Genomic DNA, 23,553 nt, shown 5'->3' with positions numbered 1-23,553 from the left:
ATGATGGAATTGAATATACACAATGATTATAACTTGACAAATTTGTAGACGTAACAGACAGAAATTAGACAGGAAAGTTTAAAAATGAAAAGAATTATGTTAGCTTTGGGAAATAAAGGTAATTTTATTCACTTGAGATATTTCCCTTAAATGTCATTATGTGGTTTTTACGGCAGATGTGCGATTTTTTTAAAAGGAGTGAAGGAAAAAAGTGTAGATAAATATAGGACATCTCAGTTGTCTCACAGAGCAGGTGCTTGCAGAGTTTTCCCACTGCCTGGGGAGAGAGGGCTTTCAATGTGCTCTTACAGGGACCACATTTTCAACACAGCTCCCTTTGGAGGGAGAGAGCATTTTGAAGAGGCAGCTTTAGCAGAGGAAAGGAGACTGGGTCATTTATCTCATCTTCTTTTTCATTTTTATCACTGTTGACAGATTTAATCTCTTCTCATGCCTACCCCTCATAGCCAAATGCCGAAGACCCTTCTTCCCTTTCCAGAGCTCTGCTCCAGCCAGGGAAGCCTTTCTCATATGCACGCTGACACACTTGTATGACTTCCATGAAATCTTCCTTCACTTCCTCATCACTTTTCTTTTCCATTATATCCACCAATTTAAATATCATCTCTTGTCCTGTTTTGAAACCTGCCTAAACACTCATTTTCCTAAGGAAGCTACTCAGTATGGTCTCGTCCCACACCGAGCCCTGCCTTATAATCCACCAACTCACATTGCTCCCTTGTCTTCAGATTCTCAGCTTTACTTATTGTTTTGCTAATATCCATTTCATGAATTTTGGTGCATGTCCTTAAGTTGACCTAATGCTCATTTACTCTGCTTCTTCATTCTAGTTTTATTGGCAAAGGCAGGTACCCTGCTTATTTTCCTTGCCTATTTGCACAGCCCTCAGAAGAGTGATCTCCACTGAGTGTGTATCAGGATATGTTCTCAATTGACCCAGACGCTTTGGTGATTTCTAGGTGGGCAGCTGCCAAGTGTTTATTTTCAGTGGAAAACTGATCATGAGAATAGTAACTTTTTTGAGGACTTACTATAGAACATGCACTAGACGAAACACTTTGCATTTATGATTTAGTTTATTCCTAACTGCAATCTTATTAGGTGGTGGTGGTATTATCCAAGTTTTACAGTTAAGGAAACTGAGGCATAGAATGGCTAGCAAGTAAGTAAATGACTGAAAGGGTATCACAGGCTCCCAAATCAGATGGCAAAAATGGCCACAGCTAGAGTTGAATGCGATTGTGGGAAGGTTTGATTTCATGTCAATACTTCAAAACTTGGGAGATTTCACATAAACGTCTGAATTTTGGCTTTTCTTTGAAAAAGAGAGGAGTCTGGCAACGATTTGCTGGAGTTGAATAGAATCTGTTCCTTCAGAGGGGAACTAGGCTCCCTCCCAGCATGCCACAGGTAGGCCCACGTCACTTAGAATTTTATCATACTTCTTAACATTTAAAGGTTTTCCTGTTAATGTGAAATCTTGCTTTATTTAGGAGTTTCTGATTGTTTAATATTTGTAACTTTGAGTATTACGGGGAAAAGTTAATGTGAAGTCCCAAGTGGTTGAAGAATTTGAAGTCCGTCAGTTCCTGTGAAATGGACTCGGTGAACATAACCACTAAAGTATAAGGTTGTCATAGAGTAATGAATAGAAATGGAAGCTATTTGACTAAGAAAGGTTTTAGTGCTGCGTGAAATCTCCAATAAAATTCTGTTGGTCTCCTTTTTATGCCAGAGTTTGATATTCCCTTGCTTCGTTTCAAAAATCAGCACTACCAAAATAATGACTTTTAAACACAACTATGATGGTATCACATCTCTGCTTAACAGCCTTTGCTGGTTCCTCACCACCTTCCAGGAAAGGTCAAAGCTTTGCTTGGCTCACCAGGGCTCTTGTGATCTGGCCTGTGCATTCTCCTCAAGCCTCATCAGTCCCATTAAAATGCCTTAAACTAGGCGTACTGGAAATGGAATCAAAGTAAATATTACATAAGTGATATAGTCTAGAAAAGTTTAAATTCAGGTAGACGGGCTGGGTAAGACTTCACTAAGGAAGTGACTTTGAGTAATATGAAGAAGCCATTCAGGTGAGTATCTGAAGAATAGCATTCCAGGCAGAAGAACTGAAGTGCAAAGGCCCTGAGGCAGCAGCATGTCTGAGTTGTCTGAGGCACAGAGGGGAGCCCAGTGTGGTTGGTGGAGCAGTGACAGGTGAGGTCAGAGAGATAACAAGGAGCCAGGACAAGATGAGCCTTTAGACTAATGACATCAAGGTGACATGGAAGCCCTGGGATGGTTTTGAGTAAAGGAATGACATGATCTGACTTACATGTTTTAACAAAAGCATCCTGGCTCTGGTGCTGTTATAAATTGAAAAGAACAAGGAGAGAAGGAGGGAGATCATTTAAGAGGCTTTTGCAATAATACACAGAAGATATAATGCCAGCTCAGGCCAGAATGGTGGAAATAGAGGTGATGCGAAGAGATAAGATTCTGGATATCGTTTGAAGGAAGAATCAACACATTTTGTTAACAGACCAGATGTGGAGCATGGGGGAAAGAGTAGTATCAAAGATGAGATTAAGGTTTTTGGTCTGACCAGAAAAATTAATAATAACTGAGCTAGGGAGGATTTAAGAAGAACATGTTTTGGGGAGTGGTAAGCAAGGAGTTGCATTTGAGACAAGTTTGCCATGCCTGTTCGACATCCAGGGGAGATGACAAGCAAGCAATTGGATAGATGAGTCTAGAACTCAGGCTGAAGGTAGAAATTTGGGAGTCATAAGCATATAGGTGTTATTTAAAGCTGTGGTTCTTGCTAAGAACACCAAGGACTGAGCCCAGGGGTGCTCCAACCAGTCTTAGAGGTCAGGGAGATGAGAGGGTGATTGAGAAGCAGCAAGCAGCCAGGAAAAAAAAAACCCAACAAATTAAGCACTCTTGGTGTTCTAGAGCTTAGGGGGGAAGGGGTTCAAAGAAGAAAGGGTGGTCAACTGCTAATGAGAACTTGAAGATGAGAAGTAAGAATTGACCATTGGATTTAGCAAGTGGAGATCACAGGAAACCTTGAGAAGAGGAGGCAAGGTCCCTGCCCTCTTGGAACTTACATAATAGGAGAAATACAGGCAATAGAAAGTTTGACAGATAAATACATAATATACATTGGCAGGTAATGATGAATGCTATTGGAAAGAAAAAGAAGGTAGGGTCACAAGATAATGACTGGGATGCTCCTTTAGATAGGGCTCTCAGGGAATACCTCTCCAAGAGGTGATATTTGAGCCCAGATCTGAAGGGAGTGAGGGCACGGAGGCTGGCATCCAGTGGGGAGGCGCCTGTATAGCTTTACAGATTTTACACCCAGCATCCTTCTGCTTGGCCAGATGTTTGGACTAATTGGTTGTTTCCCAAAAGTATGCCAGTTGTTTAATATTTTTCATATAACTTCTGGCTGGGCCATATGAATATATGGGGAAAATAGTGTTCTAGATGGGAAGAACAGCAAGGTCAAAGCCCTAAGCCAGTGGCTAGGGCAGGGAGAGGCATGACATGGAGCTCTGACACTTTCAGGAAAGCTCTCCCGAATATACACTCTATTATCTAACAGTGCCTATTTACCTTAAAAGGTCGCCATTCACTGAGTGTGTGTGTGAATGTATAGTGCATGTGTATGTGTGTTTGTATGTAATTATTACACACATAAGTTTGCTCATTGCCAGTGAGAAGAATTCTCTCTCTGCAGAGACATCAAACACACCACCATCGAATATTACACTCATCAGTTTTAGAGTCACATATTTCTAGAGAGAAAGGAAAATTTTAAGGGCTGAGTTTTGTCTTGAATATTTTCTCACTGAGAGGGATTCTTATACGAGTCAAATATCAGTGATCTTTCATACCTCCCTTTCTGTGCAGTCTAGGTCTAAAAACTCATAATTTCTTCTGGGGTTTCTTACAATGTAGACTATGTTGACTGGAAAATGCTTTTCTCTGGGTTCTCTTAAATCTACCTATATAATAAAAAAGAGGGAAAAATTGAATTGTAATTATAAAAATATTTACCCATAATAAACATTCCAGATGCCACAACTAGTTTCATTTCTTTGTGCTCCCTTCTGTTTCAAACTTACAAAAATAAGTATATATAATTGCACTATATTATGCGTGTATGTACGTATCTTTTGACTTTTAATATTTTTGTAAATACTCCATATTTCTTTATATATACATATATATGTGTATATATATCTTTTTAATGGCAGCATAATATTTATAAATTTAAAAGTAATTTTGGTAACTTTCTCACACTCTATACAAAAATAAACTCAAAATGGCTTAAAGACTTAAATGTAAGACCTGAAACCATAGAAGAAAGCATAGGTGGTACATGCTTTGACATCCGTCTTGGCAATATTTTTTTGCATCTGTCTCCTTGGGCAAGGTAAACAAAAACAAAAATGAGCAAATGGGACTATATCAAACTAAAAAGCTTTTGCACAGCAAAGGAAACTATCAGTAAAATGAAAAGGCTGCCTACTGAATGGGAGAAGATATTTGCAAACAATATATCTGATAAGAGGTTAACAACATCAAAAAAACAACTGGATTAAAAACGGGCAGAAGTCCTGAATAGTCATCTCTCCAAAGCAGACATACAGATGACCAACAGACACATGAAAAGATGCTCAACATCACTAATCATCAGGGCAATGCAAATCAGAACCACAGTGAAATATCACCTCACACCTGTCGGAATAGCTGTTAACAAAAAGACAACAAAAGACAACTGTTGGCGAGGTTGTGAAGAAAAGGGGACCCTCATGCACTGTTGGTGGAAACGTAAATTGGTGCAGCCACTATGGAAAACACTATGGAAGTTCCTCAAAAAATTAAAACTAGACCTACCGTAGGCTCCAGCAATTCTACTTCTGGGTATTTATCTGAAGAAAAGGAAAACACTAATTCAGAAAGATAATCATCCTTATCTTCACTGCATCATTATTTATGATAGCCAAGATATGGAAACAACCTAAATGACCATCAAAAGATGAAAGGATAAAGAAGATGTAGTGTGTGTGTGTGTGTGTGTGTGTGTGTGTGTGTGTATATGTGTGTGTGTGTGTATATATGTATATGTATGTGTATATATAAATATATATGTATGTGTGTGTATACACACACACACACACAATGGAATATTACTCAGCCATAAAAAATAATGAACTCTTGCCATTTGCAATGACATGGATGGACCCAGAAGGTATTATGCTATGTGAAATAAGTTAGACAGAGAAAGACAAATACCATATGAATTAACTTATATGTGTAATCTAAAAAACAAATGAACAAACAAAACAAAACAGAAACAGAGTCATAGATACAGAGAATAAATAAGTAGTTACTAGAGGGGAGGGGGAGGGGGTATAAGAGAAATAGATGAGGGAGATTCAGAGGTACAAACTTCCAGTTACAAAATAGTCACAGGTATAAAATGTACATTGTGGGGAATACAGTCAATAATAACATAGTATCTTTGTATGGTGACAGATGGTAACTAGACCTATCATGGTGATCATTTTGTAATGTATAGAAATATCAAATCACTGTGTTGTGCACCAGGAACTAACATAGTGTTGTAGGTCAATTATACTTCAAAACAGACAAACTCATAGAAAAAGAGATCAAATTTGTGGTTACCAGAGGTGGAAGGTGGGGAGAGGGGGGATTAGATGAAGGTGGTCAAAAGGGTCAAACTTCCAGTTAGTTATAAGTTAAATAAGTACTAGCATTATAATATACAACATGGTAAATATAAGCAACGTTGTTGTATGTTGTACATGAAAGCTGTTAAGAGTAAATCCTAAGAGTTCTCATCATGGGGACAAATTTTTTTTCATTTTATTTTTATTTTGTATCTAGATGAGAAGATGGATGTTTTCTAAATTTATTGTGGTCGTCATTTCATGATGTATGTAAGTCAAATCCTTATGCTGCACACCTGAAACTTATGCAGTGCTATATGTTAATTATATCTCAATAAAACTGGAAGGGAAAGAAAGTTTAAGTAATTTCTATACAACTTCAGTAGATGTATGCATACATATATGTATATTTTGCATATATATTTCTACTTTTAATGATTTTGTAAATCTCCACATTTTAAAAAATCTGATTTATCCTCTTAGTGACAGCATAATATTCAGTTATATCAATTATACTCTAATGTAGATGGCTTTCCCCCATTTACAAGCTTTGAAGTTGTTTACAGTTAGTTTTCAATGTGTCATACACATTTTTAAAATTATATCCGTAGATAAATAGCAACCGGGGCGTCACTGCACATATTTACTGTCTTCTCATTGGCAAATATCTCTCCAGATAAGTGCTGTTTATAGTGTCATCAGCAATGAATGAGTTTCTACACCCATCCCTGAAGACCCCTTAAAAAAGTTTTGCTGGCATATTCGCTGGTATAATTCCATTTATTTATATTTCTTTAGTCATTAGCAATGGTTTTGTGGGGTGTTTTTTTGTGTGGTTTTTTTTTTACTTTCTTTATTTCCTCTTTCATTAAATTTTTTAATCTCTTACCCACTTATCCATTGGGGTTTTGATGGTGGTCTTATTTTAAAATTTTTTTAATGTCTTAATTTAAAAAAACATTTCTTAATGTTTTTTTTATTTTACTTGAAATTAATCCTTTACTTGTTAAAACCTTGGTAAAGTTTTTTCTCTTCCAGTAACCATTTTTTCCCTTAATTCTGTTGTCCTGACAGCTCTTATTTGTACCATTTTCCTCTCAAATGTGCCACTTCTTTTTTTCTCTGTAGATCTATTTCTTAAGATTTTTTTAAACTAATATCCTTATCCTTGATTTTGTTGGCTACACTTTTCAATTGTTATCTCTAGTAATTAATGATAGACTATACTTCCTCTTTCACTATTAGCAAAATATAAACCCTTGAAATACCTAGCTTCTCCTATTCTCCCCTTTGCTTCATACTTCTAAGGTTTTTGTTGTCCCTTAGTTGAGGCACAACTGTTATTGACAATATTTCATAATACCTGTCTCTCAAAATAGGTGCCGACCGTGAACAGTTGGGCTGGTGCTGCCTGTGGCTGAATATCAGGGCTGACTGCTTCTTTTATTTTGGAAGTCTGTTACTTCTATCTGGGTTCTTAGATTTTATCAGAAGAGAGAGTGAGAGATGAGAGAAGAATTATGTTGATTTTCGTCATCTTGTTATAGCTAGGTAGCTTCCACAAAGCTGTGTGTATCAAAGATACTTTCTTCTTCATCTTCACAAAACTACAACAGCCAGTTCTTTGTCACTCACACACAGTACTGACCCATCCTGGATGGCTGCATGCCGAGATGGGTCTTCTTGTGGGCTCTGTTCCCCAGTGGTCCATGAATATGAAATATTATATCTGTAACATTTCATCAGAACATAGCTGATTGGAGACCTTGCATTTCATTGTATTTGCAGCAGCTTCTTTTAGCTTCCTGGGTAGCAATTGCTGTGAATTACCCTGCCACTCCTTCCCCACACATTCTCAGCCAAGTGGTGGTGTATTACAGTAGGCAGATTTCACTGGTTCCGTTTAAGACTTTGTTTTCCATGGAGTGTAAGATACAGCTTTATATGACATGGATTAATGAGCCCATGAAAGTGAACGTAGGGTGCAGAGTAGATCTTGTTCTTTAAAGACCCTACAGAAAGTGGGTCACAACTCCTTGGTTTGGGTTTTTTCCTGGTCCTCTCCGTGATACCTTGTGTATCTCAGGCATCATCCTCTTATTGTTCTATTTGCTTCTCTTCTGGTTAATTGCTGGTAGGGGGCTTCCTGGGTAATTCTGCGTTACAGAAGTGACAGCTTTGACCACCTTTGAGTGACAAGAGAAAAAATGACATCCTGTGGCAATATAGGATACATTCAGTTCATCGATGAAAAAACAATATACAATTTTAACAGAAGGAGAGATGGAAAGAGTCAGGGTACCTTTACCAAACAAAGATTGATGAGGCCCTTTTCAGGGTCAGTCTATCTGTAGCCTTACTCGTCTCTGACTGTGATCCCTGGAAGATATTCTTGTGCATATGATTCAAGAACAAAGTCAATTGTATAAAGAAGTTTCTGGTGTCTATTTTTAACTTAATTTGACATGATTTTTTTGTTTTGGGGGCATTTAAAAAATCTTTATTTGGCTCCCATTTTCTCTTTTTTTTTCCCCAAGGTAAAATGATTTATAACCAATATCCATTGATATTTTACTTGAATCTATTTATTTATGATGAAAAGTTTATCCCACGAGTCTCCATCTTTGTGTGCGTCTATCTTTGATCAGTTCTGGGAACGTGCTCAGAGTTAGCAGCCCAGATCAGGACCAGCCTCTGCCTTTCTCTGCTGCAAATAAAAACCCTGTTGACAGTGGAGAGCTGTGGGAGTGCAGGAAGAGGTCAAAATTCCTTCAGCAGGAAATGTTGAAGGCATTTGACATGTTCAGAATACTGTCACAGCATTTTAACATAGCTAAAAACTAGCGACTTTAGAAAGCCAATCCCCCATTTATGTTTTTTGAATTTTTTTCAGATGTACGCAAGCTGTGAAATATTAAAGCACACGCGCGCGCACACACACACACAAACACACACTGTGCTCCCATGAGCCTGAGAAACTCTGAACTGGACTTTAAAACTGAGTTTGAGTGTTTTTTTGTGTGCTCTTTTAGTTGCGGGGTAAGGAGGGGCCATTTTTTTAAATTGGTGACTAGGGCAAAAGTTAGGATTTAAAAGGCAAAGAAAATGATAGGATCCTACAATGTACTGAAAACCAGGTGAAACAAACAAGATGTCTCCTTTTTTCCTTACATCTGTTTGTAAGGAATAACAAACATACCTCCTATTACCTAGGCCCGGGAATTACGAGGCCACATGACTGTACTGTCTGGCAGTAATTCCCTTACCAATGAAATAAACGTGGAGAAAACTGAGCATGATGAATTGCCTTTTGATTTGAATTAATCTTCAGCTGGCAAAATACAAAATAAAAGTGGTCATGGGAACAGAGCAACACAGATGTTCAGAAGAAGCTGAGGAAGCAGTCAGCAGTTTGAAAAGAATTCTTCGTACGCCATGCTTCCAAAGATATGGAACCAATGACTCATCAAGTGGGAACTTCAATTTTGGCCCTGGTGGGTGTCAGTAAAGTACAGTTTTACGAAACCAAAGTCTACTCTGCAGCTTCCTCCCAGACTTGTGGTTGTGTATTTCCTAGAATGCTTCAATAACAAGTTTATATAACTTGTCCCAAACTTTGGCAACCAAAGAATAGACTCTAGACCAGCCATAAATGTGAGTAACAGGAAAGAATGTCTTCTATTTAAAGAGGAGTGTTAGTATCTGTTTAGGTAGGAGACAACATTTGAAACCTTTGTAGAAATATAGCTCCCCCCAGCCCCCATCCAAAGTTATAAGAAAGAGAGAAAAAACTTTATCAGCTATCAGTCAGAACAAGCTGGTATTTGATAACCTTTTGCCTGTTGTACTGAATCCCATCTTAGGATCATAATGATTGCCAGCATTTTTGTAATTTTAAAATGTTCCAATTCCTATCCATCTCCTAAATATCTCCTAACCGTTCTCTTTGGCTTTCCTATTAAATCATTTTTCCTTTACATTTGTAATTTATTTCAACTCAACCTTCCATGTGGAGGTCTTGACCAAGAAATATGGTGTATCTGAATTTCAATTTCTTATAGAATATATTCTAAAGATACTTATACTTGAGGACAAGGAGAATCCTTTATTGGGATTATTTATCTAAAAGTGATTATAATAATGGGTCTGTACACTTCATAGGTTACAACATCAGCATAATTGCTTGAAATTAGGCAAATCATTGACTTAGAAATGTTTAGAACCCAGAATCCAAAGCAGAGTGATTTGAATGGAGTCAGGCCCTAGTAAGGGTTCACTGAACTTAATTTAGGGTTTGTTGTATTGAAGAAAATGATTTTGAAGTGCTCATCCAGTTTGTCTGGCATGCACACATTGGTGAGTGAAAGGGCTGGTGTGACCTTCCGTTTGACAAGATGTTTCTGTGAAGTCTCCTTTTTTGATTTAACAGTGTTGAATTCTAGTCCAGTACATCAGTGTTAGGAGTTTAAGTAAAGCTTAATGAGTCAGAAAATGGCTTGCATTCCTGGAACCAACACTTTTTAGCCAAATGCCTTTGTACAAGTTTCTTAACCTCTCAAAGCTACTGGTTTTCTTATCTGTAAAATGGGAATTCTATTGGGATGAATTTCATAATCATTAATAAAGCATTTTGCTAACATTATATGTTATGTGCACTCCTTCCCCCTTCCGAAAGCCATCCTCTATGATATGTTTGCTCTATCGTCTTAATTATGCATGCATCCTTTGGAAATACGTAGGGTTACTTTGCATATGCGTGTTTAATTTACATAAAGAAGAGAAGGAAATCTTGATCGATATCAATAGAATATATTGACTTCAAAACTACTACATTGCCGCACAAGGATGTTATGAGGCTTAAATAAGATAATGTAAAGAACCTAAGTGCTTCTCAAATTTTGGTTGTTGCGGAGTCTCTCTGATCCTTCCAGGTAACCTTAACACTGTTGCATGTGTATTGAGGACCGGGAGATTATTTTACGGGTCTGAAATCAAGGTTGTGGCCCATGAATCTTGAGTAGTATTTTCACTTCTGCACATACTTTCACTTGGAGGATGACCCCTTTTGACTCTCTTTCATAATACAGAAAGGAATGATTACCAATCAAACCACTGTGTTCCTTGGAGTCAGAAACTGGCTGGTGACTGAGCCACCCAACCAATGTTCAGCCATTCCTATCAATGTAGCTTCCCTTCCCCTTATTCCAACCTTCAATTTTCTACCCTCCTAAAATAACCTAATTCTGCATGAACATCCATAGCTAGTCTGGTTAACAGTACAAGAGAATAGACGTCCAAACCTGGACTCAGATGCCAAGAATGTATTGATAAGAAGAAAGTGTTTATATACGTTTAGTCTCCCCGTGCAGAACTTCTGTACACAGGATGTTAAACCTCACGCATCATGTGAATTTGACAGAGAATGCCTAGAATCGGCCCTCCTCTTTCTAATATTACTGAGCATTTTGGAACAAATGTTTTTGCTTAGCTATTTGTAGGAGTGATGAATACTTAATGAATTCTTGAATTAAAAAGTGACCCATTGTCATATTAATAGTAAACTTCTAGAAACACTTCATTTAGGTGTGGACTGACATCTTGCCTTTATCAGAGAGACTCAGAAGTGAGTTCTCTGTGTGGCTTGCCCCTCTCCTTCACAAACACACCAGGTTTTGTGTGTCTTAAAACCTGCACTCTCGTCTTTGCTAGTTACCTACCTAGATCTTGGGAAGATTTCTAGTTTTCCTTTCCAAATGTGTCTGTGTTATTTATTTGCAGGGTCACTACCCACAAAGGAATTATTTATATATTTGAATGTTTTTTTACATACTGATACTCAGATTGTATTTTCCAATAAAAAGTCAAAGCATTTCCCCCAAATGACTTGACCACTGAAACGCAATTTCGGTCTGAGAAAAGATTGTCATAGAAGTCTACCAAAGTCTTCCCGGAAATGTTTACCCCTCCTTTCAGTTTACCCGGAAGAGTTTGCTGAAGACAAGGTTCAAAGACTTCAAAAACTTTCCTGAGAGTGCTTTATGTGTGTGCCTCTGATGTGCCTTTGATGTGGATGTAAAGAAAGAAGGACAGACACCGCCACCCCTACCAGCCCGGAGCACACACAGAGGAAGGGAGGGAGTGAAGGATGGAGGGAAAGAGAGTGAATATATGAATATCAGAAAAGGAAGTTGAACATCTGCGCAGGAGATGAGAATCACTACCTTCAATAGAAATTACCAGTTGCCTCTGATTTTTATTATTCGGTTTACATCTTCTGGTATTGGGTTTTCTGTTTTGTAGTTACTGGTAGCAATTGCTGGTATCTTTTGCCGTCCTAGAGCTTTTAGGATTTGTTTGCTTTAGGACATAGTGAAAAATCAAGAATGCAGTCATGGGGCCAAATTGCATTTTTTCAGACTCATCTCATTCTTGCATAGAAAGAGCCTCAAGGGAAGAAAACCAACTCAGGAAACTAGCTGAACTTTGAGAAAGTACCCAGTTTTTGAAATGCCTCAGAATTTTGGAATAGTTTGTTCTTTCATAATAATGTCAGGGGCATTTGATGTCGAAGTAGAGAGACCTGGAGGTGTTGAATTGCCCTTTGTTTAATCTGGTTAATTTAAAATTTTGTTTGTCTTGAACAATCTAATTCTTTAGATACAATGAAGCTCAACATTTTATGCAGTGAGACTGACAGTCTCCAAAATGCACAATGTTTCCTTCAAGATGCTGTTAAGTAAATTGAATTTCTCTGATTCACTGGAGGTTGTTGCGTTTTATTGATTTTTTTTTCTCACTTTATTATAGGAAGGTGAACTGCAAATGTCAGCTGCCAGAACATGTCCAATAAATACCTGTTTAATTTTTACCGATGATTTAATATTCTTGAATCATTAACTTTTCATAGAGAAAGTAGATATCTTTCTAGTGTGAGCCCCATTGAGACCTACAATTATACACATAATTCTTTAGTTATCAAGATATACCTTCATGAAACATTCTTTGAAAATAAGTTAGATCTTATTTATCTGTGGGGCCTGTCATTTCCTAAGAATGAAACGCACTCATCAGAGACTTACTTCTTGAGATATAGTTCATGGTAGCTCTGCAGATGGTCCAGGGCTTAATGTCATATATTACTTATAGTATTCATCTATATAATAGACTATAATTCATCTATATAATATAATCTATACATTTGAAAGCTTTATTCAGTTCTTTTCTATTTTCTCACATAATTGATTTAAAGCAAATATCATCTTATTGGCATCTCCTCAGAAGTAGTGATGTACTTTCCATTAATTCTGTGGTGGTTTTCTTTTTCTTAATTTTTCTTCCCAGTGGCAAGCAAAAGTAATCCATGGAACTTTTTTTTATGCTAAAACAGCCCACAACGGAAATATGTTTGAAAAATTCTCCTGGTCAGAGGTTTCGAATTGTATTTTACAGAATATTGGCATCTGAGGACTTTGGGCCAGGTGCAGCTCTGTATTTATGTGAGAAGTATAATTTTTTTGTATCGTGGGTTTGAGTGAGGGTATTATTTCTGCGTGCAGTTCCTCTGTCGTCCTTTGTTTGCACTTACTCTCCCTTTCTCCCCTGCTGAGTGAATCACCCACTAACTTTAACCATTGAAACTGGTCTTAGGTTATCTCTTGCTTCATACCAATGTGTATAATGTTGTGTTCCCTGTTTGGATTTCACCTGCTTTTCACTAAAGAGATCCTTGAGGGATATCTTCCTCCAATACGTGTTCACAAACCACAGCAGGAGGAGTGCAGGGAGTTTTTCCAAGCACCTCTACTTTGTTTTCTGAAACTTATTCCCACATTTTTTTCCCACCCACTGCACAGATGCATCTTGGGCTTTTGCATCCTTCCTAAGGGTAGACAGTGTGTTGGGTGGGCTTGGGTACCAATTATAGGGGCTCAACTTCCTGAACTCTGAATCTGTCATCCACATAAGACCTTCAAGCCACCCCCCAGAGCCTCCTCCCTTCTCCCCAAGGTCTTGGCTATTGCCCATGTCTTGCTACTGGTCATCTTCTGCCTCCTTCGGTTTTGGGGGCCTCACTTGAGGCCCTCAGCCCGCAGTAGGAAAAAGTGGCCCCCATTCCTGTTCATTCTTCCTGCTTCTGTGGCCATTGTCACTGCTTCTCCAGATTCCTCTTGCCAATCTCATACTGTTTTAAGTCATTTCTATGCTCTTACTGCCATCAAATGTGAAAGAGATTCTTTGGAAAGCTGTTATTAGATCCCCAAATGTCAATCCATTCGGGCTCCTATAACAAAATACCACAGAGTGGGTAATTTATAAACAACAGACGTTTAGTTCTCGCAGCTCTGGAGGCTGGAAGTCCTAGATCAGGGTGCCAGTGTGATAGGATGAGGCCCTCTTCTGGGTTGCAGACTTCTTGTATCCTCAGTTGGTAGCAGGGACTGGGGAGCTCTGTGGGGTCTCTTTTATAAGAGCACAAATCCCATTCATGAGGCTCCACCCGGCCCAGAGGCCCCACCTCCTAACACCATCACGCTGGGCGTTAGTATTCCAGTGTGTGGATTTTGGAACACAAACATTCAGACTTTAGCACCAAAAGGAGCTGCCAGCTCTGTCAATTTTTCAGCCTTCTTTCTTGATTTCTTGGGCTAAGTCCTCTGGACAAGGTGGAAGATAAATTTAACTGGTGCCACCAAATGTCACGTTCTAAGGAATATCCCAGTGTATAGCACACACCCCAACTGTCTCCAGTGTGTTTCCCAGAGATGGAGAGAAGTCTTCATCCTCCCTCTTTGGGGATTTTATTCTGGGACCTGAAAATCAGACAAACATTCTCTTCACCTAAAGCATCATGGGGACTAACGCGACATCCCAGATTTCTCAGGGTAGGGGTCCAAAATGAGTGTCCCTTCTCTGCATGTGTTACAAATAGAATTTAAATTCTATAAGCTATAAGTACTTTAACTTAGCAAATAAACAGTTATTTATATTTCAGCTTGTTAGTGTATATGCTTGTTTGCGTGTTGGCTGTTTTGAAAGGTAAATCCCTCTAGCATAGATATATCTAGGTGGGAACTTCGATCTTTTTAAGGCTATGGTTAATTCTCTATGTGTCCAGGGGGCCCGCTAGCATTTGCATTGTTAATCTTCCATTGATGAGTCCTTTCTTAGACGCTACCCAAATGGCATTGAATTCCGCTGATACCAGCTTTCCCAGGAAAAATGAAATCAACTTTTACAGCTGGAAGTAATTTAGTCCTTGGCCTTGAGCTCCTTAACTTTCTATCTTGGGAAAAATGCTTTTTTGATCTAACAGTCTCTTGCAAAAACGGTTCAGGCTTCTGTTTACATGATGAAGAAAGAAAATAAATTATATTATTTTATTGGGAAACTGGGACTAAACGCCTTGAAAGTAATTTGGAAATTCCAAACCTTGAACTATTTCATTTCCTTCAGAGGAAAATGCAGATCTGTTATTCTCATCAGACTGTTTACCTTTTCTGTCTTCTTCCAAATTCTCTTAATGAAATTGATTTCTCTTGTTATTAGCTTATCCACACATTAAAGTTTTCCCTGTAAACACCCTTCTTGGTCTCTTAGTCTTTATAAGTGATGAAGCACTGACTTAAAGTAGGGTGGTTTAATTTATGCTGGCTGTTTGAGTGATCTGCACTACATTTAGGGCACTAGCTTTTATGCTTTTCTAAAAAGCTAAGGGATGATTTAGTAGGAAGGTGATGAGTAGAAGTGATCTTACTTACAAAAAAGGAAAACACCCCAAAAAACAAAAAACCTTGAGTGGAATATCACTTTAAAAAAAAAAAATAGGGGCTTCCCTCGTGGCACAGCAGTTAAGAATCCGCCTGCCAATGCAGGGGAACATGGGTTTGAGCCCTGGTTCAGGAAGATCCCACACGCCACAGAGCAACTAAGCCCGTGCACCACAACTACTGAGCCTGCACGCCACAACTACTGAAGCCCGCGCACCTAGAGCCTGTGCTCTGCAACAAGAGAAGCCACCACAATGAGAAGCCCGCGCACTGCAATGAAGAGTAGCCCCCGCTCGCCACAACTAGAGAAAGCTCGCGCGCAGCAACAAAGACCCAACTCAGCCAAAAAAAAAAAAAAAAATTAAAAAATAGAGTACTGTTTCCATGGGAGTAAGTAAGGACAACCGGCCAGTCTATAATTTCTTCTACAACCCCTGCTATATAGCACTTCTTCTTATGTCATATAAAAGAATTGTATGCAGGAAGTAAATGAGGTGCTGATTCATCTGTGCTAAATACTGGTTCGAGGCCAAAAGCATGGGAGTGTGAAAGGCTGGGAGTGAGGCTGGTGGAGTGCTTGTTGGAAATACACTCAAATCAGCTGTCCATGACATGTAGCACTTTTGCACTAAGGGCCTTTTAGGTGAGGTAGATAGATAGATATAATTAAGAATATGTTTATTTTGTGCTGTGCTGTCTAATATTAGGATATTCTTTTGAATAATTTCTTTTTTGAAAAATTAAATGTGACATGAGCAGTATCAGTATTTTTCAGATGAAGAATGGATATAGGTATATGTATAACTGAATCACTTTACCATACACCTGAAACTAACACAACATTGTAAATCAACTATAATATAAAATAAAAATTAAATTTTAAAACATTTTTCAGAAAAATGTATATATCAACAATCCTAACAAAAATGCTGCACTTGGGATTTTCCTTAACAAAACAGGAATATAAAAATGGCCAGTTCACTATAGAGATTCACTAACCACCTAACGGTTTTCCCTTCATGGAACCAGTTGATTCTCTAACACACCTTTAGCCTTACTTACAAGTTACTTCCCAAAATGCAAGAGTCTTTCTCAAAAACTTTCAGAGATATAATATTGCCAACAGAACAAAATCCAAGTACTCACTGAGGAGTTGTTGTTCAATGATAACAGTTTCTGTTTTGCACACTGGAAAACTTCTAGAGATTTTAACACAAAAGTGTGAATGTGTTTAACACTGCTGAATTGTACACTTAAAAATGGTTAAGATAGTAAATTTTACGTTGCATGTTTTTCACCACACACCGAAACATCACATACTAAACCTAGCAGTCAAGGGCAGTCGTGATCTGGCCCCTCCACTGTCTTTTCTAGCTTCATCTTTGTTCATTCATTCAATAGATCTTTTCAAGCACCTATTATATGCCAGAAACTTATAAAGTACAGCAATGATACTTTTACAGCTTTGTTTGTTACTCTCTTTGTCCTAAATGCCCTCCCAGCTTTTCACCCACCTCTCAATTCTCATTTTTTCTAAACCTTTTATCTTTTAAGACATCATTACACACAACCCAGTGATGAAGCTCTTCCTTTAACTGCCCTATTGTGTTGTGTTATTTAGCTTTGCTTGTTCCCCCAGGCCTGGCCCACGGCTTAGTACAATGTTTTGCATGTAAGAGACACAGAAGAAGCCTTGTTAAATGAAGTGACACTGTTAAAATATCTTGAAAATTATTTTCTTAGTACATACCAAAATACATTGCTTTCGTTGTCTTAATATTTTATATCTAATTTACATTTATTTTAAATTAAATTTATATATAAATTTGTGTCTGTTTATATTTAATATTTATTTCTATTTAATATTTATTTATTTATCATATCTATTATCTTTTCTTTTTGACTCAAGGGTTCAGTTACATACCACCGAATGCCATCCATACTTCATTATGAGTATCGCATGTACTTGGACTTAGACTCCGATGAATCAGTGCAGGGATGTAGCCTTGAGGAGAGTAATTAATGAGGGTCACTGCCTTGTTATGCCATGTTCTGATAACTAGTATCATCTGAAGCAACAGTGCCATTTTATGGGATTTAGATTTCTCCTACCACTTGGGGCTTAGGAATACATGCACTTTTCCGCCTTGACATTAAATGCATAATTAACTTCTGTGTGTCCTCATCTCCGTTCATCTACTAAGCATTCCAGGGCATTCTTCTTAGAGTAAACTGTATTGAGGACTCGGGTGTTTCTGACCTTGAAGGCTGTGAAGGTGAACAGTTAGCAGCAGCAGAAAGGACCTCTGCTTTGGAGCCTTTGTATTCTGGCTCACACTAAGAGGACTCGTAAGATGGGCCAGGGCCAGGTCCTCCATTCCCCGGAGCCGGAGCGGACATCTAATTCGAAGTAAACATTTTCAGTTATGTCCCTTTTTTCTTTTAAACTTGCAGCTCCATTGAGGTATAATTGACATATAAAATAGTAAGCTATTTAAAGTGTACATCTTGGTGATTTGATATACATGGTGAAAGGATTCTTCCCCTCTAGCGAATGAACATCCATCACCTTACTAACTTATTCACCCATTCATTCATTCATCTGTTTCTTGGTGAGAACATTTAAGTTCCAATCTCAGCAGATTTCAGTTTTGTCCCTTTATTGTTCACTCAGCTTTAGAAGGAAAAGTGCCTGACAACCTCAGAGTTATTAAAACATATTGGAGCTATGGCTTTTTGAGTTAAATTGTGGAGAGGTGTTGAAAGTAAAAGATAACTTTCATTACCTTAAAGTTGCTTTGATCAGATGAAGAGCAGCTAACCCTGCCTTTGGGAGCCATAGGGTTCTCAGGGACTTTTCATAACTGTGGTTTCCTAGACTTGCCAAAAGGACTATGCTTTCTTTTGTTTTGTTTATAATTTTTTTAAAGTTTTTAATTGTAAAAAAACACGTAACAAATTGTACCAACTGAACAATTTTTAAGTGTACAATTGAGTAACATTAAGTATATCTACATTGTTGTGCAACTGATCTCTAGAACTTTTTCGTCTTGCAAAACTGTAATTCTGTACCCATTAAATCATAACTCTTATTTTCCCCTCCCCACTGCCCCCGCTCCTACAAACCACCATTCTGCTTTCTGTTCCTATGAATTTGATTACTTTAGATACCTCATACAAGTGGAATCATACAGTATTTGTCTTTTTGTGACTGCCTTATTCAACTTAGCATAATGTCATCAAGGTTCATCCACGTTGTAGCATGTGACAGGATTTCCTTTCTCTTCAAGACTGAATAGTATTCCATTGTATGTATGAGTGTGAGTGTGTGTGTGTGTGTGTATACACCACATTGTACGTATTCATTCATCCATCAATGGACACTTGGGTTTCTTCCACCTCTTGGCTATTGTGAATAATACTGCTATTGTCATGGGTGTGCAAATATCTCATCAAGATCCTGCTTTCAATTCTTTGGAGTATATACCCAGAATTGGGATTGTTGGATCATATGATAGTTCTATTTTTAACTTTTGAGAATCTGCCATACTGTTTTCCAAAGTGGCTGCACCATTTTCCATTCCCATCGTTGGTGCACAAGAATTCCAATTTCTCCACATCCTCGCCAACACTTGTTATTTTCTGTTTTGTTTTGTTGATAGTTGCCATCCTAGTGGATGTGAGGTGAAAATGTGGTTTTGATTTGCATTTCTCTAGTGATTAGTAAAGTTGAGCATCTTTTCATGTTTGTTGGACGTTTCTATATCATCCTTGGAGGAATGTCTATTCAAGTTCTTTGTCCGTTTTTCAGTTGTCACGTGGTTTTTTGTTTATTGTAGTTCTTTATATATTCTGGCTACTAACTCATCTGATAATTGATTTGCAAATATTTTCTACCATTCTGTAGTTTGCCTTTTCACTCCATTGATTGATAGGACTAGCTTTAACATTTGATGCCATTATTTGTGAAGGAATTATCTTTCACTGATCTGCTGATGTATGACCAGTAATTTTTCCTGCCCAAATAAGTACTAACTGTGAAGTCCAGTTCTGTGTTGTGTTAAGGTTATCCAACTTCCATAAAACCAGTAACAACAGTAAGAGCAATGTTTTGAAACTTTTCTGTACACTAAAATTTTAATTTAAAAAACTTATTAAGAATGAAATATTGCCATTTGAAGCAACATGGATGGACCTAGAGATTATCATACTAAGTGAAGTCAGACAAATATTGTATGATAGCATTTATGTGTGGAATCTGAAAAAAAATGATACAAATGAATCTATATATTGTACAAAACAGAAACAGACTCACAGACACAGAAAACAAACTTATGGTTACCAAAGGGGAAAGGGGAGGGGCAAGGATAAATTAGGAGTATGGGAGTAACATATACAAACTACTATACATGAAGAAGAAGAACTTAGCATCTTCCTTGTTGTAACTACTAATGTGAAAAGAGTTAAAGGGTACTGTGATTTAAAGCTTTTCATAAATTGAACAAGAGCTGAAGAAGGAGGTGCAGAGAGGCTGTTTTGCCATATGTCTTGTATGCCTGACCCTGAGTCTGTGAAGGAGGATGTCTGGTGTGTATTGTATAGCCTCTCCAATGGTATTTGAGAGAATATAAACTATAACAGTAGAGACGATCTGGAAGATACTTGGAATTGCAAGGGGATAGAGCTTGTTTCTATAAATCATCAAGGAAATGACATACTAGGTAACCAGGATAGAATCCAGGGAAAATGTTTGCCTTTTTTTTTTTTCAAGGAACTATGTGCATTCTGTGGTTTCTGAAGAACCTTTTATCTAAGGGGATATCAATGTGTTCACAAGTTATGTATAGTCAGCTTCTCCATTAAAATGCAGCTAGCTGTTGGGTGACTGCAAGAATAGCTATGAAAATATCTAGGCCACCCATTCTTAGAATCAAATGCTTCCTAATTACTTGTGGAGAAAGCAAGTAATCGTTAATGATTATGGCATATTTTAATATCAATAAATGATATTGGTTTTGGTAAATCTTAATGTTATTTTTGATTGCTGATTTCTGAATCTTTCCTAAATTAATGTCATTGTATCAAAGAAAGTCCAATAAATAATTGGTTACCTCTTAAGGTATGAGCTCTACTGGCAAGGATTTTTTATTTGAAATGATACTTTCACTGTTAAAAAACATGAAATAAAGTGAAGTGTCAAGATTACCTTTGGGAATTTTATAGTGTTTTAAATTTAAGAAGCATTCATTTTCACCATAATCCCAGCACCAACCCTAAGGTCCAGAGGCTCAAATACTCAACAGTTCTTGCTTGAAAATAAGTTGCAAAATCATAATCGATATTTAATTTTAAAGAAGGATATTAAAGAGCATGGTACTGCATTATTGCTTTCTTTTATTACTTTGTTTTTTAGTGCTCTCTCCTGACAGTAAAATTCACACTCCATTTATCTAAAGAGCCATAAAACTGGAATTTCCTAAGAGCACTGTATGTAATGATAATGGCAAAATTCCAGAAACTTCCAGTGGGGAACAGGCTTTTATTCTTTTTTAAACTGTCAGGCTATTGGCAAAAGCAAGCACTCTAGTTAAATGACTAAGCAAATGGTTTCTGAGACATGCCCCAGTCCTTCAGAAGGATCCATAAAAAACATCTGGCTGAGTGACCGAGCACCATTTGTAGCCATGCATATCACAGATTAATCATCAAGGATTCTAACTAATTCCAGCCACTACCTCTTAATGAGTGCCAAATGTGAACCCATCAGGCTTTTTTTCACATGACATCAGTGACATTTGAATGGAGCAATTGTCTGGTGCTCTAGCAGTAATATGATTAATCCCACAGAGGGGCTTTGGGGTTCCAGCTGGTCCCAACACTGTGTACTCAGTATGCAAAGTGAGATTTCAGCAGGGTGTCTATCAGTGGCAAAGTATTCTCAGCCTTGTCACCATCATCTGTTCTATTCTAGCTTTGTGTTCCTGTCAGATTGACTGCACTAGATGTACATCTTGATCAAGCAGGAGTGGACCAAACAATATTCTAAGCTCATTAACTATCTAATGATCTTTAAGAATGCTAGTGCAGGGAAGATTAAAAAAACTGTGTCTAGTCTAGTGTCCATGAATGAGACACTGGTTAAAGCAATGGGAATATATCCATACAGTCCAAACAACGGGGGCAGGGCGGAGTACTCTGCTCCATTCAGTCATTCAGGGACCAAGGCCGATAGAGACCTCACCTTCCTAATTACATGGCTTCCAAGGTTGCTCTAGGTGTCGACATTCAGCCAGCAGTTGGGAAAAGAAAGGGAGGATGAATGTGGGAGTTTGTTGTGGACCAGGCAAGGAAGTGACTCATATTCTCCTGACCAGGACTTAATCACATGGCCGTATCCAGTCACAAGGGATGCTGGGAATTGTAGTCTGTGTGCCAAGATGAAGAAGAAGCAGGTTTAGACACTAGCTACCCAGCCTCTGATGTAAAAGTGATGGGAGCTAGGTAGAAGAAGAGCAGAACTGAGGCATTTTCGTATATAGCAGTATGTGTGCATGTGTGTGTGTGTAATTTGAACAATGTGAATATATGACCTATTCAAAAAATAAAAGACATTTTTCAGAAAAAGTAAAGTCATTGTCTGTAGGACACTTAGGGCCCTTATCCTCAATTGTGCATCATGTATTCCAGAGGATTTTGTCATTTATCATGACTTATGAGCATGCTCTAATTCCTTTTGAACCAAACTGTTTCAGAGTCAGGGGGAAACCTCTCCATGACCTGGGTCCCTCAATTTGGGAATTTTGTTTTCCTCTCGTCTCAGTTGGGTCGCCCACTAAGGCGGAATGATTGCATGATTAGCTGGTAAGAGAGAAGTTAGCCTTGTCTGTGTTTAACTAGGGGAAAGCATCCAACCCTGACCCTAGAAAGTCACTGTAAGGACCCCCCCAAATCTGGCCTAGGGAGCGGCAGCCATAGTGCATCATAGCTTTTATAGGCCACCTTTGAGACCCAGAGCCATTACATCTCACGCCCCTGCTCAGATGTCTTCAGGGCTTCATACTCCTTATTATTGCGAGACCCAAACTTCTTAGCCTAACAGATAAGATTCCGATCTGATGTTTGCCTGTGTTTCCAACTTTCCATCTTGCCAAGTCCTTAGGGTTTTCCCTATGACTGAAACCAGAGTTTCTCACACTGCTTTTCCACAGCACATTTTTCTGGGAGGCGTTATCAGGTATGGGGTAGACAAAAAGTAGTACATGAGCAAATACATTTGTGAAGGATTATATACTACATCCCCTCTTGGGAGTATGTATGTATTGAAAACTTTGAGAAGCTCTGCAGCTTAGACACTTGTTTAATTTTGTTCATCCTAGGATTTACAAAACTCAACTGAATGCAGAAAATATATCACATACCCCACCTAAATGTCCCTGGGCACTGATACACAGAACATCAAGTTGGAAGCTGCTGCTCTCGACCCGTGTGGTCCAATGTGTCACCACTAATCACATGGAACTGTTGTGCACTTGACATGTGTCTCGTATATTTCTTTGCTGCTCTAGGATTCCTTGTTGATTCTTCCCTGAACGTTCTATGCAGAATAAATCATTCCTTCCAGCATACTCTCACTTTGTGTCTTTTCTCCATGTATCATAAATATTTGCCTATGTTTCTTATTTATCAACTATATGGTTTTTTCCTTGATGATTGGTCTGTTCATTCTAGGGATTGCAGGGTCTAGTACGGTGCCTGACACATAATGTTACGATTGGGTTTACTTTGTCCACTCTTTCTTCTCTACATATTTTAAAGATAAAAAAGTATTTCAGGGACTCCCCTGGTGGCACAGTGGTTGGGAGTCCGCCTGACAATGCAGAGGGCACGGGTTCAAGCCCTGGTCTGGGAAGATCCAACATGCCACAGAACAACTAAGCCTGTGTGCCACAACTGCTGAGCCTGTGTGCCACAACTACTGAGGCCCATGCACCTGGAGCCCGTGCTCTACAATGAGAGAAGCCACCACAATGAGAGGCCCACACACCACAACAAAGAGCGGCCCC

The 23,553-nt window shown here is 38.3% G+C and overlaps 1 protein-coding gene across 1 annotated transcript in view; it reads left to right on the top strand.

The window, feature by feature from the left end:
* Positions 1–23,553, top strand: part of RNF150 (ring finger protein 150) — a 236,658-nt gene that overhangs the window by 71,530 nt on the left and 141,575 nt on the right. The gene's annotated exons all lie outside the window — the stretch shown is intronic.

The sequence above is a fragment of the Monodon monoceros genome, unplaced genomic scaffold (assembly GCF_005190385.1).
Source record: "Monodon monoceros isolate NGI ecotype Baffin Bay Population unplaced genomic scaffold, NGI_Narwhal_1 Super_Scaffold_20, whole genome shotgun sequence".
Lineage (NCBI taxonomy): Eukaryota > Metazoa > Chordata > Mammalia > Artiodactyla > Monodontidae > Monodon > Monodon monoceros.
The sequence above is the reverse complement of the archived record's forward strand: the minus strand, read 5'-3'. Positions and strand labels throughout refer to the sequence as shown.